This window comes from Ascaphus truei, chromosome 7 (assembly GCF_040206685.1).
Source record: "Ascaphus truei isolate aAscTru1 chromosome 7, aAscTru1.hap1, whole genome shotgun sequence".
NCBI classification, from domain to species: domain Eukaryota; kingdom Metazoa; phylum Chordata; class Amphibia; order Anura; family Ascaphidae; genus Ascaphus; species Ascaphus truei.
Genome location: NC_134489.1, coordinates 28,280,512 through 28,301,002, shown reverse-complemented (window position 1 = coordinate 28,301,002; position 20,491 = coordinate 28,280,512).

Genomic DNA, 20,491 nt, shown 5'->3' with positions numbered 1-20,491 from the left:
AGAAGCAGATCTTCCTCACATCTCACCAACAAATAGTGTGGCAGGAGACAACCCCATAACATCCCTAGAGGTGAAAGAAATCATCATCAAACTTAAAAACAACAAATCATCAGTGCAGAATATTATAAAATATTAAACCTAGAAGTAGCAATAACGCTAACTAATCTATACAACCATATAAGCAAGACACAAAAAATGCTGCAAAATTTCAATCTAGCAAATATAATTGTTCTCCCAAAACTAGAACAACCTTCATCCTACAGACCTATATCCCAGATGAACCAAGATTTCAAAATTCTAACAAAAATATACACAAATCGTCTTAAAAATATACTCCCAAATATAATATCCCTTGGACGAAAAGGCATTTGATAAAATACACATATAACCAGGACACTCCAGGCTCAAAATTTTGGGGAAACATTTATAATGCTAATTAAAACTACAGTATATATGACTCACCTAGGGCCTTTATCACAGCTAAAGCACTAAACTCAGACTCTTTTGCCTTGCAACGAGGAACGAGACAGGGTTGCCCCTTGTCCCCAATGTTATTCGATGTAACATTAGATCCTCTGATTAGATACCTAAAAAACATTTCGAAGGTATTCAAATATGAGACAAAGAACTTAAAATTGCAGCTTTCGCAGACAATATGCTTCTCTTCATCTAAAACCCCCAAAAGCAATACCTGCCATTATAGAAGCCATACAGAAGCCATTTAGCAAAGTTTCAGGTTTAACTATAAACAATGAAAAATCAGATGTGCTAGCCCTTAACAGCAGACAAAAATTGAATGGAGGGGCCCTTCCCCTTCAAGTGGGCAAAAAAATATATTACATATCTTGGTGTTCTTATTTCCAATAATATCCACAACAACTTTACAGTATCAATAAAAAACCATTGGTAGAAAATATAGCACGCACATTAAAAAAAATGGCAAAACCTTAATATAACATTTGTGGGGAGATGCCACCTTGTAAAAATGACAATATCCCCTATAATTCTATATAAATTACTGGTGCTTCCTATATCATAATAAAAGATAAAGATGAAAAAACTCTAAACAAATCTTTGCAGATTTTCATATGGAGGAACAAAAAAAAACAGAGTAAGCATGGCAATACTACAACAGCACAAAAGAAACGGGGTGTAAAGTTCCCCTCACTTAAAGCAGGGGTGCGCAAACTGGGGGCACGACATTTTTTAAAGAGGGTGCAGGGCCGGGCGGCGGGCAGCAAAACATGGTGTGCGCAGGCGGCGAAACATGCTGTGTGCGGGCAAGCAGGTGGCAGAGCATGGTGTGCGTGGCGGCAGAACATGGAGTGCGCGGTGGAAGAACATGGTGTGCGCAGCGGCAGAACTTGATGGTGTGGGCAGCGGCAGAACATGATGGTGTGGGCGGGAGGATCATATTAGCAAACAATACACCAACGCGTTTCGGACTACACATCCCTTGATAAGGGGATATATAGTCCGAAATGCGTTGGTGTATTGTTTGCTAATATGATCCATTAAAATAGCTTTATTTTTTATCGTGGGAACGCACTCTTGTTGTTTTTGGCTCACCAGCACTGGATGTAGTGCTCTGTTTTTCTCTTTCGTCCTGTCTATTGATCTCTGCAGACGGATGCACACTCTTACCCCTGGACATTTGGATACAGTGGACTCACCATTACCTGAGGATACACATCTCATGTGAGTTCATTCCTTTGTTCTATACTCTGGGAGTTGGATTCATGGACAATTATTGTTTATTTTTCTCCTATATTCAGATGTTTTAATAGTACTGGTCACCGGCAGGTGGTTGATACAATATCTTTACTACATTGCTACGTGGGATTTCAGTACACCAGTCATACATCTTTTGGGGACAATCTTTTCCAGCTTCGTTTTATTGGAGGGGCATCCCATATAAGACTGTGCCATACATGTTATTTACCATTACTGCTATTCGTTTTGGAGCACCATACAGCATTGTTTCTACCCTGACGTGGAATGTCCCTGCTTCCGGTGTCTGCCCTGCAGCAGCGCTCTGCTCCTGTCCTGGTAATGCTCCTGCTCTGGCACCTGGCGCCCTGTTTCTCAGCGATTCTCTTCAGTCACACAGGACAGGAGGCACAGCTGATATTGAAATAAAGGGTAGCCTATGTGAATTTTACTCAATGTACTCTAATATTACTGAAACATAAGGAAAAACACCCCATAACAGTAAAAAAAGATGTAACTAAATAATACTGCTAAGTAGGAGGGTGGATGACAAAAAGAGGCAAATAGGAGAAGGAAAAAAAAGGGGGGGGAGAGGGAAGGGAGGTAGAAATGGGTTGGTGAATGCCCCCCAAAAAGGATTGCCTGTGTGATCTTGACAGTCCACCAAATAAAACAAATATTACCAGGTACCAGCCAAATAAACAGATAGTGATCCTATACTAGTATACTGCCTGCATGGGACATCTTATAAACATGTTACAGCTCCAAATGTTATGATAGGTGCAATGCTCTTCAGCAAGGAATTTGAGACTAAGATAAGGTTGCCCGATCCAAGCCATGTTACTGCTTTCTAGGGTCACCTGATGCATTAATAAGTTGCATAGTATATAAGGATTGCTGTGCACTTCCCAAGCTCCAGAGCCACGATGCTGGCTGATTTAGAGTGTCGGGTCCTGGGAGGCCTGGTACAGTGTTCAGGGGACGTTTTCCTTCTTCCCTCTGAGCCTTTATACACAGGAGGTGACCTGATTTCGTTATCTGTAGCCTGGCAGGTCCAAAGTCCAGCTGTTACATTTAATGAGTTAATAATGCTCACCAGCATAGCAAGGCAGAGCATCGTCTGTAATACTACCAACATTACTCAGTGTGCCATTAAGATTGCATCGCCAAAGCTGAATATCACTTCCCAATGCCTATATATGCTCCTTTGTAAGTGGAAACAAGGGAAACCAGGAGAGACGGCTTGTTTTGTATGTGATACGAAGAGAAGGTAGTATAGCGGCGGACACATTGTTACTCCCTTGTTTCCACTTACAAAGGAGCATATATAGGCATTGGGAAGTGATATTCAGTTTTGGCGACGCATGTTCTCATAGAAGATATATATCTATACACGTGAGATTATATTTATATGCTTGTGTGAGCCATGATAACATCTTTATTACTTGGCTATGAGCCACTAACATTTTGGGCTCATGATAATTACGCCGATATGTGCCCTATGTTGCCCTAACTATATGGTAATCACAACATATTTGGTAACTTTGGAACTGCTAGTTGTTGATCATAAGGACACATATTGTCAATTTACCATATACCTTCTATCCGTTTTGGACATTGTCTACTCCTATTAGCTAAGTATTTGTATAATAGCTCAATCACTTACCCGAGCCATCTCTCCCACCAATGATTTTAATATCCTATGTTTGTATTTGTTTCCCTACATGTTGATTCATGTTTGTCTGTTACAATTAGATTTAATACTGTACATCTTGTTATTTTGGTTTTAATTACATTTTGGGTCTTTTGCCAAGGGTTTAATGACCCTCCTATGGTCCTAGTTATTATACATATTTTCCGCTCATCTACTATATATTTCTGAAAGCACTGTATGTCTGCGTCCCTAGCGGCAATCTCATTGGTCCCTTGGCCCGCCCACCCCCGCACACCTCTCATTGGGCTCACACACTCACACCACCCCCTTGGCCCGCCCCCCACACCTCTCATTGGCTTGAGGCGGAGTGACGGGCCAAAGGTCCAAAAAAAAAAAAAAAAAAAAAAACACACACACAGACACAGACACAGACACACAGACACACAGACACAGACACACACCTCTGTCCTCTCCCCCCCCCATCACACTCACCTCCCCCCCTCCCCGGTGCTCACCTCCCTCCCGCTCCACTCCCTCCCCGGCGGGGGGACACGCGCCCACCTTAGAGGCGCCCGGAAGCCACTCCACTCCCTCCCGCTCCACTCCTGCACTCACCTCGCTCCCTCCCGCTCCACTCCCGCACTCACCTCGCTCCCTCCCGCTCCACTCCCGCACTCACCTCCCTCCCGCTCCACTCCCGCACTCACCTCCCTCCCGCTCCACTCCCGCACTCACCTCCCTCCCGCTCCACTCCCTCCTGCTCCACACCACTCCCTCCCGCTCCACACCACTCCCTCCCACTACACACCACTCCCTCCCGCTACACACCACTCCCTCCCGCTCCACTCCCGCACTCACCTCCCGCTCCACTCACCTCCCTCCCGCTACACACCACTCCCTCCCGCTACACACCACTCCCTCCCGCTCCACTCCTGCACTCACCTCCTGCTCCACTCCCGCACTCACCTCCCTCCCACTCCACTCCCTCCCTCCCGCTCCACTCACCTCCCTCCCGCTACACACCACTCCCTCCCGCTACACACCACTCCCTCCCGCTACACACCACTCCCTCCCGCTCCATTCCCTCCCCGGCGGGGGAACAGGCAGGCTGCCACGCGGCGCGTAAGATGGCGGACCCCCTTCCTCCCTCGCGCTCCATTCCCTCCCGCTCCATTCCCTCCCGCTCCACTCCCTCGCGCTCCACTCCCTCGCGCTCCATTCCCTCCCACTCCATTCCCTCCCGCTCCATTCCCTCCCGCTCCACTCCCTCGCGCTCCATTCCCTCCCGCTCCACTCACCTCCGCTCCCGCTCCACTCCCTCCCCGGCGGGGGAACAAGCTGCCACGCGGCGCGTAAGATGGCGGACCCCCTTCCTCCCTCGCGGCGCCGAGTGAGAAGATGGCGGCGGCCGGAAGTACAGGTAGGTGTCGCGTGTGTCGCTCCCCCACCTCCCCCCCACCTGTGGCGCCGCACGGAACTGAGAAAGGGCGCATCACGGGACTGAGACATGTGTGTGTGTGTGACTTTGTGTGTGTGTCTGTGACTGTGTGTGTGTGTGTGTGTGTGTGTGACTGTGACTGTGACTGTGTGTGTGACTGTGTGTGACTGAGTGTGTGCGACACTGCCCCCCCTCCTGTCCACTGCCCCCCCTCCTGTACACTGCCCCCCCTCCTGTCCACTGCCCCCCCTCCTGTCCACTGCCCCCCTCTCCTGTCCACTGCCCCCCCTCTCCTGTCCACTGCCCCCCTCTCCTGTCCACTGCCCCCCTCTCCTGTCCACTGCCCCCCCCTCCTGTCCACTGCCCCCCCCTCCTGTCCACTGCCCCACCCTCCTGTCCACTGCCCCCCCTCCTGTCCACTGTCCCCCCTCCCCTGTCCACTGTCCCCCCTCCTGTCCACTGCCCCCCCTCCTGTCCACTGCCCCCCCCTCCTGTCCACTGCCCCACCCTCCTGTCCACTGCCCCCCCTCCTGTCCACTGTCCCCCCTCCCCTGTCCACTGTCCCCCCTCCTGTCCACTGTCCCCCCTCCTGTCCACTGCCCCCCCTCCTGTCCACTGTCTGTCCCCCCCTCCTGTCCACTGTCCGTCCCCCCCCTCCTGTCCACTGTCCGTCCCCCCCTCCTGTCCACTGTCTGTCCCCCCCCTCCTGTCCACTGTCCGTCCCCCCCTCCTGTCTACTGTCTGTCCCCCCCCTCTGTCTACTGTCCGTCCCCCCCTCCTGTCTACTGTCCATTCCCCCCCTCCTGTCTACTGTCCCCCCCCCGTCCACTGTTCGTCCCCCCCTCCTGTCCATTGTTCGTCCCCCCCCTCCTGTCCACTGTTCGTCCCCCCCTCCTGTCCACTGTTCGTCCCCCCCTCCTGTCCACTGTTCGTCCCCCCTCTCCTGTCCACTGTTCGTCCCCTCCCTCCTGTCCACTGTTTCAAACGGAGAAAGAGGGAGAGAGAAGAGAGCGGGAAATTTAACTCACGGGCAACGCCGGGTCTCTCTCCAACTCACCTCTCCCCCTCGGCGCTCCAACTCACCTCTCTCCCTCCCCGCCGGCGCTCCAACTCACCTCCCTCCCCGGCGGGGGAACAGACAAGCTGCCTCGCGGCGCCTAAGATGGCGGCGCCCGGAAGGACCCCCTTTCTCCCTCGCAGCGCCGAGTAAGAAGATGGCGGCGCCCGGAAGTACAGGTAGGTGTCGCGTGTGTGTCGCTCCCCCATTTCCACCCCCCCCACTACCCACCCCCCACTTCTCCCCCCCCTACTTCTCCCCCCCCCACTTCTTTCCCCCCCACCTCCCAGAGCACGCTCTCTACGGCTCAACATCCCCGAGGAGCAGGAGGAGGGCGGCAGGGAGTTAATACCTCCTTTGTGCCACCGGGAGTCGGCAGAGGCCACGAGGGGGGAGAGAACCAGTGGCAGCCCAAGGAGCGCGGCATGCTGCCAGGTGAGGAAATGCAGGGGGAGGAATCCATGCCTTTGACGCCCCCCCCTGCCTTTGACACCCCCCCTGCCTTTGACGCCCCCCCCCCCGCCTTTGACGCCCCCCCTGCCTTTGACGACCCTCCCCCTGCTTTTGACGACCCTGCCTTTGACGGCCCCCCCCCTGCCTTTGACGCCCCCCCCCCTGCCTCCGGCCAACGCCGGGTATACACACACACCTCTCCTCCTCCCCATCACACTCCCCTCCCCGGCGCTCACTCCCCCTGCCTTTTACGCCCCGCCTCCGGCCAACGCCGAGTATACACACACACACACTGACTGACACACGTACTGACGCACGCACACAACCCCTGGCAGCCACACGCACACAACCCCTGACAGCCACATGCACACACACCCTGACGCACGCACACACACTGACTGACACACACACTTACTGACACACGCACGCACACTGACTGACGCACACACACACACGCACACTAACTGACGCGCACACACACACACACACTGACTGACACACGCACACTGACTGACGCGCGCACACACACACACACTGACTGACACACACACTGACTGACACACACACTGACTGACACACACACTGACTGACACACACACACACACTGACTGACAAACACACACTGACTGACACACACACACACACTGACACACTGACACACACACACACACACTGACACACACACACACACACACACACATTGACTGACACACACACACACACACTGACTGACACACACACACACACTGACTGACACACACACACACACTGACTGACACACACACACACACACACACACTGACTCACACACACTGACTCACACAAACACTGACTCACACACACACACTGACTCACACACACACACACACTGACTGACACACACACTGACTGACTGACACACACACTGACTGACTGACACACACACTGACAGACTGACACACACACTGACTGACTGACACACACATTGACTGACGCGCGCACACACTAACTGACTGACACACACACTGACTGACACACACACACTGACTGCGCACACACACACACACACCGACTGACACACACACACCGACTGACGCGCATGCACACACCCCCACACACACTGACTGACGCACGCACGCACACACACACTGACTGACGCACGCGCACACACACACTGACTGAGGCACACACACACGCACACATTGACTGTGTGTGCGTCAGTCACTCAGTCTGTGTGTGTTTGTGTTTCTGCGTCAGACTCACTGACGCGCGCGCGCACACACACTGCATGAAGCTGTAAAGGAGGGAGGGGGGAGACTGGATTGATGTGAATGGGAGACAAACAGAGAGAGGGGGGAAGAGAGAGAGAGGAGCGGGAACATTACATCCCGGGCAACGCCGGGTCTCTCAGCTAGTACTATATACATGTCAGTATATGGTGACTCAGAGTGCAATTTTTAGGGCTTATAGGGACCCCTGGTGGTCACTTGTTCAAGTGTAATTTATTGTATATTCCCTATGCACCAAGTTTTTTATTCCCATACTATTAGGCGAGCGACCAGTTACCATGTGTATCTAAGCCTCTGAACCAATCAATCACCCTGCCACCAGCGCCATCGCCAAAAGTAAAATTATAACTTTTGCGGGTGGCGACGGGTGATGTCATGTGTCGCGTCGCCGTCGCGGGCACTATACGCCGCTTTAGATAGAGAGGTACCTCGCTCCATCCTAATAGATAATATGGTAAATATACGATGTGCTACCTGGGAGATAATTAGAGCAGCAAAAAAGTACACAGGGGTACTGAGAAAAAGAAATCCCTTCTTGATGCACTACAGTAACGAAGGATTTAAAAAGCTGCATTTTATTGGGCATACTATTAAAATAGGGCATCTAACTTTAAATATAAATATAAAGTTATAGATAAATGTAAAAAGAACATCTGATTGTTCTAAGATAGGACACACCGTCCTGATTAAGTCACAGGACACGATGGTGAGTACTGGTGTGTGATTGTAACTCGGTGTGGAAACAAATGTACTGGTTACATTCAACAATGTATCTCCTGCTGTGTTCAGAATGTAGAGATACAAGGATGCAAGTATACCAAAGTGTGTGTGTGTTCTTAGAACGTCCTAATTAATATAGAAACAGTACGTACTGCAGTTTATGTACCATACTGTTCACTGATAGTGTGGACGTAGCATGAAAAGAGCCACACACTGCGAAGTATATGTCTAGGTGCCTGCAGCACGAAGAGCTACATCTGATTAAACTCCTGATCATTAAATGGATGTTTACAGACAAAAGTGTCTAAAGCAGGGCAGCACACCGCTGGTTAATAGGTTTAACCTGGAGTTGCAGTGTGTTGACTGCTTAGTCACTGCCGTGACACTGCGGGTCGTGGCTGAGATCCAGACGTGGTCTGGTAAAGAAGATCAATATCCACATCTCTACACATATGTATGGAGGTTCCAAGAGAAGAATTAATTAGCACTCCATCTATTATATCTAATTGAGTTTGTTTTTATATTCTATGTATAAAATACTGCGGGTAGACTTTAGTGCAGAATAACTATTTACTGTGCTACCAGTTTAGTCATGCTGGTTTTATATGACATACTGTTTTATAGACTTTAGGGTCTTTTAGTCCAACCTCTTTTTAATTGTATGTATAATATATGCAGAAGAATTTGAATATTATTGTATAATGATAGCACTTATTCCACTTGTTTTACTTAAATATATGATGCGTCCAATCGTTATCTAGATCACCTTACAGAATGGGAGGCTCCAATTAGAAAAAGGGTACATAAAGCCTTTAGGAGTGGGTGAAGATTAATACTCCTGATGAAGCGAGTGTTTGGAGCCTGCCGGTGACTGAAGGATCTGGAGAGCGTCAGCAAGAGTTCTCGCTCACCTCCGGAAAGCTGAAACTGGAACTTGGGAAATGCGTAACACAACACTATAACTATATACATAAGTTTACACAATAAAAATGCATTCACCATTGCATTCGTGTCACCATTGTGACACAAATTGATATGTCTAGCAACCGGTGTATCCATCTTGTTGTGAATGGTACCTAGATGTTCGAGTACCCTTTGCTTGATCTTACCACAGATGCAAAGATAACACACACATTCCCAGCACGCTCCAACTCCAAGCACCCACCACATTATATATATATATATATATTTATATATATATATATATATATATATATATATATATATATATATATATATATAGTGCAGAATAAATGAGTTCTTCAGTATTAGGTGATACCTTTTTTATTGGACTAACAATTTATGTCATAGGACAAGCTTTCGAGACTTCTCCTCTCTTCTTCAGGTCAACAATACTGATTTACACAGGAATCAATGCTAAAACAGTGTAGAGAGAAAAAAAAACAAAAAAAACAAACAGATATTTACTGTAGATAAGGTCGGGTGTTAAGTGTTTGAAGCCAGGGGACAGTGTCAAAGAAAGGTGGGGAGGGGGAGGGATGCTGGGGGGGGGGGGAGAGAAAGTGTGGATAAGAATAGAGGCACGCAGGATAATTACAGACAATTTTGGTAGGGTGTGAGAAAACCCATGTCCACATTAAGTCCTTTGGTTTTGGTGTCAAAGAGTCTTATCATTCTGAGCTCAAATGTTTTCCGTTCTTGGGTGCTTTTAAACATTCCATTGAGGATTTTGATTTTTAAATCATTTATGGAATGATCTGGTTGTGAGAAGTGATGTCCCACAGGTGAGCAGTATCTTCCTTCTTCGTGATGGAGTATAGAGTGTCTGTGCATATTCATTCTTCCTTGTAATTTTTGGCTGGTTTCCCCAATGTAGCAACCTTGGTCACATTTGTTGCATTGAATCATATACACTATATTCGTGGATGTGCAGCTGTATGATCCTTTAACATTGAATGTTCTATGGTTGTGACTGGCTGTGGGATCCTGGCAAATATGTTTGCAGAGTTTGCAGCGTGTGTTGCTGCATGGTTTTGTGCCGCTATTCATGTCTTTAAAATCGTTTAAGTTTTCTGCTGACTAATTTCTGTTTGAGGTTTGGTGGTTGCCGGAATGCAAGAATGGGAGGTTTGGGAAAGATTTCTTTTAATGTCGCATCCTCTGTCAGCATGGGTTGCAGATCGTTGATTATTTTTCGTATTCCCTCTAGGGTAGGGTTGTATGTGGTCACTAGTGGAATGCGTGTGGTAGGTTCTTTCTGTCTGTATTGTAGCAGGTGTTCTCGTGGGGCTTTTAGTGCAGATGTAATAGTTTTGGCAATAGTCTTTGGTTTGTATCCCTTCTGTCTGAACGATTCGGTCAGGGTTGTGAGATGCCTGTTTCTGTCTTCAGTGTCAGAGCATATGCGGTGGTATCTTATAGCCTAGCTGTGTATGATACCTTGTTTGGTGTGAGTGGGATGGAAGCTGGAGTTGTGGAGGTAACTGCATCTGTCTGTTGGTTTCTTGTATACAGATGTGTGTAGTTTCCCATCTTTTTTTTCTCTCTACACTGTTTTAGCATTGATTCCTGTGTAAATCAGTATTGCTGACCTGAAGAAGAGAGGAGAACTCTCGAAAGCTTGTCCTATGACATAAATTGTTAGTCCAATAAAAAAGGTATCACCTAATACTGAAGAACTCATTTATTCTGCACTATCGCAACTGGACTAACACGGCTACTTTCTGCTTTATATATATATATATATATATATATATATATATATATATATATATATATATATATATATCTATATATACAGTGTTCGACAAACCTATACATTTGCTCGCCCCGGGCGAGTGGATTTAACCCCCGGGCGAGTAAATATTGGCCCAAGCAGCACACGTTTGGTACTAGGTGGCGAGTAGATTTTTTTGTGTGGCGAGTAGATTTTTTGGTGATTTGTCAACCACTGTGTGTATATATATATATATATATATATATATATATATATATATATATATATATATATATATATAATGGCTTTGCATCTCATCCCAGCGTCTGTCTAAAAGCTGTGTTTAAAACAGTATGCATTGGCTTGAGGATTTGCTTGTGTAATATGAGCTTGAGACAAAAGGTGGCACTGTGTGCTCATTTGCATGTAATTTCCCAGAATCCCTTGTTGCAGTGGAAACGCTGTGTGCTGGGCGATAATGGGGAAAGACAGGGTTGCAGACCTGTCTAAGACATGCAATTGAACATACAGTAATATTTACAGTTGCTATATGTTTACAGTGGAGGGTTTTTGTCACTTTTTTTACCCACCATAACCTTAATAATTGTGGTGTATATATATATATATATATATATATATATATATATATATATATATATATATATATATATATATATACATATATATATATATATACATATATATATATACATATTTATATATATATATACATATATATACATATCATATATATACATATACATACATATCTTTTGGAGTCTGATCTCAGATGATAAGTGCTGCATGTGGTAGGGGTGAGGAGCTTGTTCAGATAGATGGGTAGCTTGCTCAGAAACTATTTGAAGGCAAAACAGGAAAGGTGAACTTTTGCCTAGACTCGAGTGATGACCAATCTAGTTCTTTGAGCATTTCGCAGTGATGTGTGTTGTAGTTGCACTGGAGAACAAAATTACAAATTGAATTGTAGAGGGTGTCAAGTTTGCTAAGGTGGGTTGATGTCAACAGAGTAGACACCAAATAGATTTTCTAGACCTTACTGTGTATATAGAGAACAGCATGATAAAAACAAAAGCGTATTTCAAAACTATAGATAAAAACAATTACATTCTTAGGTCTAGTTGTCATCTACCCAGGTGGATGGACAATGTGCCATCAGGGCAATTCCAAAGAATTAAAAGGAATTGCTTTGCTAGAAATCAGTTTTTGGCACAAGCCAATAAAATTCAAGACAGATTTATGCAGAAGGATTACAAGAAGGAAGTCATTGCTGACGCCTTAAAGAAATCAGACACCCTAGACAGGAACGAACTGCTAAAACCAAGAGATAAAAGCAAAAGAATAGATGGGAGATTTGACTTTGCTTTCTTAACAAGTTACAATAGAGAGGCAGGTAAAATAAAAAAATATCAGTAGACATTGGGACATTCTAAAAATGATCCCATACAAGGAGTCAGAAACATAGTGACAAAACGCTCACCCAATGGTATAGCATAAAAAAGACTTGGTGTATAGGGAAATAAATCACATGTAAACACTTGAAAAGTGACCACCAGGGGGTCACTAAAGCCCTACAACAATGCATTCAAAAGTCTAGACCAGGAAAACGTGTGTGTGTGTATATATATATATTTATTTATTTATTTAAGATGGTACATATATTCACCCCCACGGTATTGGGAAGTATAGCCACCTTTATCGGTATGTATATCAAGGGAGTTTTAAAGAGGCCAAACGGAACAGTCATATGTCAATAAAATAATAAAGTTTTATTAATTATCCGAACATCGAAAACGTGAACATATATATACAGTGCAAAATAGAGCTAAAATCCCCAGAGAAGAGACGGTTGAGATAGAAAACCAGTAGGTATAGCAGTCTTCCTACCTAGGTATTTTACCTAAAGTTAAGGGAATACACAACAGAGCCAAAAAGTTACCAATATATTGGGGTAATATAGACCTTACAGGGTTCATTTTAGGAGGTCTTAGTTTTATAGAGCTAGTCAGAACAGCTGCCAGATAAGTACATATGAATACTCCCATTGGATGTCTATCTATTATTGATTATGCATAGACGCATGCAAAAATGTCATGTAAGCAGAAGGTCTTAATGCTGAGTATAGCCACCTGAGGTGTTGTTATTACTGCCATAGATCATATGTATACATAGTGGATAGAAAGCATCTAGCAAGATTTTAAAAAAAACCTCTATTGAGGTGTCAATACAACCATATCTCTGTGTGTTCCAAGGGGTTTACTTTCTATCCCTTCCTGAAGTGAAGTGACGTCATGCCTGTGACGTTCATAGGAAGAGACGGAGAATAAACCCCTTGGAACAGCCTCTCATTTCCTTTCTAGCAAAGATAATCAATACCTTCAAGATGACAACTTTGTGATAAAACTTTTGGACTTCGTATTAACTAATAACTATTTCTTGTTTGAGAATTCCATCTATCACCAAACACAAGGTACCACGATGGGCACTACTTGTGCACCATCCTACGCAAATCTGTACCTTGGCTGGTGGGAGGGGACTGTCGTCTTTAGCAACTCCATGGCCGATTATACACAACATGTCGAGCTATGGAGTCGGTATATTGACGACATCTTTGTCCTCTGGAAGGTCCACATTGATTCTCTTCTGGGGTTTATTAATATTCTCAATACAAACACACTAAATCTAAAACTCACTCACAAGATTAGTTCCAAAGCACTGCATTTCCTGGATCTGACAATTTCCAAGGATATGGATAGTATTCTCCAAACCACAATCCATTGTAAAAAGACAAATAGTATCCTGCGTGCAGAAAACCACCATCCATCACACTTGATACGGAACATCCCCCCCCCCACCCACAGTAATCCTAGACCAGTGCTATGTGTGATCGGTGGGTCCTGTGGCAGGGAGCGCTGCGCCGCTTCCCCCTACCAGACTAGAAGCCTCTGCTGATATCTGCAGGTGTCCGATGAACACTGCTGGTTACAGGGTAGGCAGGGGGAGCAGAGTGGTCTGGAAGCGCAGTGAGCCATATGTCTCCCAGCAATAATGGCCCCGCACCCCTCCGTCATGACTGCGCCGACCCGTCTTGGCTACGCCCCCCACCCCATAAAAAGCTATCTTCAGACTGCAGATCGCGGTGAAGTGCCATGCACGCGCCGCCAGAATGCAAGGCGGGTGTGCTGGCGCGTGCAGCGGGGCCTTAGCCTAAAGCATACTGACAACTTGTATTGCTTTGTGTACACAGCAGGTTTCAATCTGTGGACTTGTAGGATAGAGATAATTACACTCATATCTACATGCTGTTTACAAAAATATACTACTAAGCGGAATTAGGGAGAGTTTCTAACCTCATCACTCTCCATTAAACTGGGCATACTACACACCAGATATGTTAGAGCATTCTTATGGGTAGTGTAGTTACACCACACTACTCCATTATAACTTAAGATTGTTTTAGGGTATGATAGTTATAATCATCAACCTGCCAACCCGCTCCAATTGGCCCTTGGATCAGGGTTTACTAGGCCATTAGATATCCCTTGTTACTTTTTAGAACTTGGGCTCCCAGTCAGTTGTTTTCTTTCATGGACAATTGTACGCATTGTACTGTATGCTTTTTACTCACCTTGCATCTTTTTGCTCAGCTGCAATTGAGTGCCTATACACCCATTTAGGCTGCACGAGCTGAAGCAGAATAAGTGTCATTGGTTATCCCTTCCCCCTTCCATATTCCAAACCATGTGTAATTGATCAGCTTCTCTGCAGTTTGCACTAATTGTAGCTGTTTAGCAGTCTTGTCTGCGTTTTGGTTATATGATTGCTGGAAGTTACGCATCTTCTTTCCACCAGTAGGGGGAGTGAATCATATCCACTTTGGGCACCACTGGATATAGTGCTGCCAAAGTGGAGGATTCCATGTGCCCTATATGGTTTTCACATGTTTTGTAAGTGTCCCGTTTATTTTAAATTAGTCTATGGACTTAATAAATTATTTTAATATTACCATTGGACCTTTTCAGTGTTAGGGAGTATCTTTTTACATCTACACATTTTCTCTGGCTTCCTTGGGGGTTTTGTACCCATTACACATCTTTGCTTCTAGCGAGTGCATGCTATTTGGTGCCTTTAACTAGCCCACTCTTTATCTCTAAAGAGTATCTAGGGCCCAGTGTGTTCATTCTCATACGTATTTCCCCTAGTGCACCCTATTGCATACCTTACACTGTGGCTGAGCGGGTACTATTATCTATTGTTGGCTATCCCTTAAGAAATGAAATGACAAATAACCAGAACCAAAGTAACATTCCTTGGATTTGATATCACAGTCCTTGGTCGAGGACTTTCTGACAATTATAAACAAAAGGTCTCAGGAATCACAAGACCAAATAATTTGAAACAATTAAGGAGCATCATTGAATTGCTCAATTATGCTATGGTGTTTGTTCCTTTGTCCTTATTTCACCCTTACACACTGCGCTGTCAAGAGAAATTAAGTCAGGACAAACTATTCTATGAACACACTTTCAGTGGCATACTGATGAGGAACACGCTTCAAATAAATTGCTGCAGGCAATAAATGAGACCAAATAATTATCTCAGAGAGACTCTACAAAACCACTATCAGTCTACATTAATATTTCTACTGAAGCAGCATAAATGAATTTGTATAATGCTACTGAAACTGCACCAATTCCCCTACTGTCCTATGTGTAACCCATATTCCCCCCCAATCGCAGATAGGGTGTATGTAAGGGGATCTATATGCATTACCCAGCGTGGTGCTTTACCTGTTAGGCTCACAGGAGGCCTTAGCCTCCGCCACGGAGAGCCTGGGGTACGTATGACAATATGTAGAACCTCGTACTTGGTGCAGCGCCTCCACCTGCGATGGTTCCCACCAGAGGGGGAGTGGTTCCTCGCAGGAAATATATATATCACTCCACACAACGTGTAAAACAACCAAGGACTTTACTGGCAGCAACCATAAGCATATACACATATACCAACAGGTGTCCCTCCCTAGAGGAGACACTACTCGGCATCGCGCAGGACGCTACCTTCACCTCCACCTCCACCGGATGATCCCACCCAGTGTCCCGTAACCCCACACAGTATTACCCCACCCTCAAGTGAGAATGATATGTGTGACTGCGCAGCCACTATGTCCCTTGTGAAGGTGATATGACTCGTTGGTGCACTTGTAGATTACCTGCCGGGCACTCCGGTGCCCAGGTCTGCCAAGGAACTTCACAAAGGATCCTGTCGCCGACTGTACACCGGAACTACCGTCCGGTGCGATCCCACATGGATGGCTGATGCAGCAACAGCAAAGGTCTGAGCCCAAACCTCTGGACGGACGCGCAGCTTCTGCTGTGTCCCTAACTAGCTCTATATAGTAAGTGGCAGGGTCCCTATCCTGGGGGCTGTCCCTGACACAACTCACACTACAGGGTGACTCAGGACTAGCTGGGGCCTTAGGGGCTGCTGGCCTAATGCAGGGAGTCACTGACTCCTGCACCCTACCTCCTTCCCCTAGCTTCTCCTGGCTCCAACTGCTGAACGTGCTCCAAGCCCGCGAAATGTATCTCTTTCCTCCTGCAGGGCCATCCTCCAGCCCTATTGGCTCCCTGGCATCACATGGGGCGCTGCTGAGGCTCATGGAACTTGTAGTCCCTTCCAAGAGCCTTCCCTGGTAGGTTAGGGTTCGCGCGCTCCTTTCTGCGCATGCGCAACTCTTCAGGGCCGCCTGCAATTCCCTAGCCTCTTCCCTACTCTGCCCTGCGCTTGCGCGATCGTGCCGCATGGGCACCACCCGCAAGGGCGGCCCCCGCTAACCGGGTACGCCGCCGAGCCTCCTAAGGCTCTCACCGCTCCCTGCTCCGGCCCCCACCTTTGGAAACAGCCGGCGGGTCCGTCGCTGGCTCCGGCGGCACCCGCGACCGCGCTGTCCCAAAGGAGGGGGGTCTCTAGGAGCCGCTGGAGACCAGGGCTACATATGTTTTTTACAAGGACTGAATGTAAATATACTTCTTTAGATAAATTGCTTACTGCAGTCAGAATAGCACTGCTAAAGTCACGCGATCTTGCACAAGGACGAGATATTTATATTCATACATCGTTGGCCTTGCTAGCCACCCTACAAAGACAAACTATCTCTGATAGAAAGTCATCTCCCCAGTAGATGGTTGAAAGGGTTTACTCTAATAGAGGACCCCAAACTTCATTTTATCCATGATAAAAAATCTTATACCATTGTATGATTTACCATCCCCTCAAGCTACCACACAATGGGATAATCAAAGATATCCAAATGATTACTATTCCTATATCTGTTATACTGATAGATCAGCAGTTGACTCCAATAAAGATGTAGTACATAAATCCTCAGGAGCAGGAATTGCTAAATATTCTAAAGATATGAATCTTATACGTTCATGGCAACTCACTTTGGGAGACCATTCAGCTCAATATGCTGAAATTCAAGCACTAGCTTTCCCTATGAAAGAAGCTTTAACAGATAATGATCCAGTATTAATTGTTACTGACTCTGCCTATCTCACTCGCTCTGCTACTGAAGATCTTCCCACGTGGAAAACGAATGTTTTTCTTACGGCTAAACGTAAGCCTCTCACACATACAGTAGGTGTACTTGTTGCATTACAGTTGGGTTTAATAAGGAATTTGTGCATTTCTCAATCCGTAATGTTGTTAAAGGTTTGAGAAGAAGCGGCTCAGTGAGTAAAGACACTGACTGGCACTGAGTTTGAAGCAGGGGAGCCTGGTTCAATTCCCAGTGTCAGCTCATTGGGAGCTTGTGCAAGTCACTTTATCTCCCTGTTCCTCAGGCCCCAACAAATAGATTGTAAGCTCCATGGGGCAGGGACCTATGCCTGAAAAATGTCTCTGTAAAGTGTTACATAGCAGCGCTATACAAGGACATGCTAAAAAATAAATAATAAATTTAAAAAATGCTACTTTAGATTTAACATGGTAGATTACCTCATTAAGCAAGGATTTGTTTGATCTCTGAGAGTTAAAACCATACACTTTAATAAGCCCGTTCTTTACCACACAAATCATCCAGTGTCTATTACTACAATATAGAAATAAATATAGAACAAAAAAGGAAAAAAATAGCGGAGCACAGCTCCGAAAATGAAGAAAGGGGTAGACTGCAATTATTGCAATAGATTAGGCACATGGCAAATAAAAACAGCTAAAAGGCAGAGAACGTCTACCGTGTTTTGGATCCATGTTCTGCCATTGTTTTCTTTTTTTGTTCTATATTTGTTTACTTAGCATACAGCAGGAAGTACGCCAGCAGAGATTCAAATGGCAGGTTCTTGTAAGTACTAGACTTTTTCACCCTTAATACTATGAGGAAGCAGAGTCAACACATTTACACATTTCCCTCATATTGGAGGGTCCATCTGTTGCTCTAAAGTGCAGTGTATCCTGGGGTTGTTAATGGGTTCTATTACTAGACTATTGGGCTAGATTACTATTGATGGATATTATACTCTGACCCGGAACTTTATATAAAGGAACCCTCTGGATGTATGGAAACCTCTGAGGTAACATGGAAACCCACAAAAGACAGGAGACAGAAATAAGTGTAGCAGGGTTCCCCCTGGGCCCCCTTACCTCCGCTCCGCATCAGGGACCCCAACGGCATGTCGGGGGGCTGCGAGATGAGCGCATCCCCGGGGGCTCCCGGCGGCATCTGCTACGGGGCGCAGACATGTTTGTTGGGCTTGCGCATGTGCCGTGTAGCTCCAGGAGTTGCAGCAGCCATGTTGGGATTGGCACTAGTGTTCGCGCATGCGCAGAAGTTCACATGACGTGGCGGACATTACAAGTTTGCGCATGCGCAGATGAGTGCAGCGGCGGCCATTATAAACTCGCGCATGCTCATTAGAGATCGCACACATGGCCCCAATAGTACAAAGGTCCGCAAGGGACTACAACACCCAGCAGCCACTGGGGTTGCTAACCATGTGAAGCCACAGCAGCCAATAGGGCTTATAGCTGCCCCTGAGGAAAGAGATACATTTGGCATGCTGGGGAAAGATAGTCAGTTGGAGCTGTGACACAGATAGGGGAGGGTGTGTATGTGCACTAGGCCAGAAATCCCCCCTCAGGCCCCAGCTAGGCCCCAACTCACCTTCAGTTAGTGGCTGCTGCAGAGATTCCCCTTAGGAGAGGGACAGGGTCCTGTAGCACCAGTATAAGTGAGGGCCACAGCCAGGAAGAGTGAATATCCTGGGCACTGTTGTTGGAGGTGGATCACTCCATGCGGGAGCAATTCATCACAGAGGCAGATCAGAACGTGGGATCATCCTTCTAGATCAAGGGATTCCAAGAAAAGCATCTGCGCGCCCGGGTGTGGACAAACCCGGCAGATACCTTTCCACAAAGTCCACCAACACACAGTGAAGGCGCTGATCACGCCTAAAGGGATGGGCATGTTTTGGGGACACTCTGTAGGTGAAGTGACCAAGGGACTTCTCTGGTACAGTGGACACAGTGTGGGAAATAAGGTGTGGGGTTACGGCCCGGCGAAGCGAAGGGACAGTTGTGCCTATTAGTGTTATAGAGTGATACTGTTATGTTGTTATTATTCTATTCTACATATAGTAAACTGTTTATACATAACCTGGTGTATGTGGTTACTGTATGTGGGTCCTGTGTCAGGGGTTATTCTACACTCTAGAATCCTGCACAGGTGGAGGTTCTGTAAGTACGTTCCAGGATACAACCCAGGCTCTCAGAGGTTCAGGCCTCCTGTGAGCCTGACAGGTAATGCACCACACCTGGTAATACATGTAGATTTACCCACAGGGTCCCTATCTGCGATTGGGTGGGGTGCGGGGGGGGGGGGGGGGAGTGTGTTACATAAGTGTAGCCCTGGTAAGATTATGGGCTATATTTCTATCCTTCTTCTGCGCAGTAATCCCGGTTAAGGGCGTGTTTGCCAGGAGTTATCATGGGTTTTCCCCACCTCAAGCACTTGCCCTGAAATGGTGAAGGTAGGTTATTTGACCCTGTGTCCAATCAAGAGACCCGATGGTGGTGCCTGCTGAAATCATAAAGAGCAGTGCACTTCCTATTTAGTGTGTTATTAGAGTGAGACAGAAGGTTAGAGCCTGATGAGTAGAGCTGATAGATAAGTGGACCAAGTACCTCTCACCCTGCTTAGGGGGTGAGGGAAGAGCTAGCCCCACTCTGGGTGCCCCTGAGGCCCAGAGTGGAGGCAGGGACATCCTGAAGGAGTACAGCTGGCTGTATACTGTCTGTTCCTGATTACTGCTGCTGTGAAGCAATAAAGAGTTTTACTTAAAGAGACAGAGTGTGAGATTGGAATCTCTCATCCCTGGGAGGGGATTCTGCAGTAGGTATTCCACCCCGTATCCCTGGGGCCTACTACAGATGGAGGCGCTGCACCATTGAAGAAGAACGAAGGACATGCACCCCAGAAACCTGTCCTGTTGTC